Source organism: Raphanus sativus, chromosome 6 (genome assembly GCF_000801105.2).
Source record: "Raphanus sativus cultivar WK10039 chromosome 6, ASM80110v3, whole genome shotgun sequence".
Lineage (NCBI taxonomy): Eukaryota > Viridiplantae > Streptophyta > Magnoliopsida > Brassicales > Brassicaceae > Raphanus > Raphanus sativus.
In genome coordinates this window covers 3,844,875-3,845,748 of record NC_079516.1, presented here as the reverse complement: position 1 = coordinate 3,845,748, position 874 = coordinate 3,844,875, and positions in this window count along the sequence as shown.

Genomic DNA, 874 nt, shown 5'->3' with positions numbered 1-874 from the left:
TACTGAAGTTTATACTCTTCACTTTTGTTTAAAAATTTCAAACCAAATTCGACATTTGAATTAATGTATTCTAAACTATCTTTCATGGTATATAGGAATCATTCAAAAAATTTAATATTTAGTTTACTAAAATTTCATATACTGACTAAATTATTGGAATTAACATTATAAAATCTTCATTATCTAGAGAAACGGAGACAACGGGGGTTTTAAACTCTTTGACCATCATTTTATGATAGTTTTCGATGAAACAATACAATAAACCAGATTTTCATATTTTTGATTTTTTTTTTCAAAATTCGAGGGTTAACCTATTCAAATATATTGAAATTTTGGTAAATGATCTATATACTGAAGTTTATATTTTCAGTTTTGGTTTAATATTTCAAAAACACATTCGACATTTGAATTAATGTATTTTAAACTATATTTCACTGCAAAATTCATTTTAGTTTCAAAGCCCATGCCCAAATGCGGACCTAGATTCTCTAGATAACTGAAGATTTATATATGAAAACTCGAATTTTGTTTCAAAATGAACACATGATTAACGAGCTAAATAATTCAGATGTAAATTTGAAGGTGATCGTCAGGCAGGCACGTGTAGACTTGAACAAGTTAAACGACGTCGTGGTTTCTGTACAAAGAAGTAAACAGTAGCTCACATCCTTACTTGATCTGGATAAATGAAGAAATATAGTACACGTTGATGTTGTAAGGTATCTTGCATTTGAACATGTCCAATTAGGAGTTCTCTTAAAGATAAACACTGATCCAACACTTGTTTTAGGTATACTTTTTATTTTCTTTCCTTGCACGAGTAATAAAATTTGGATATATACCTGATTACTCGTTGTTATTTTAAATATGTATT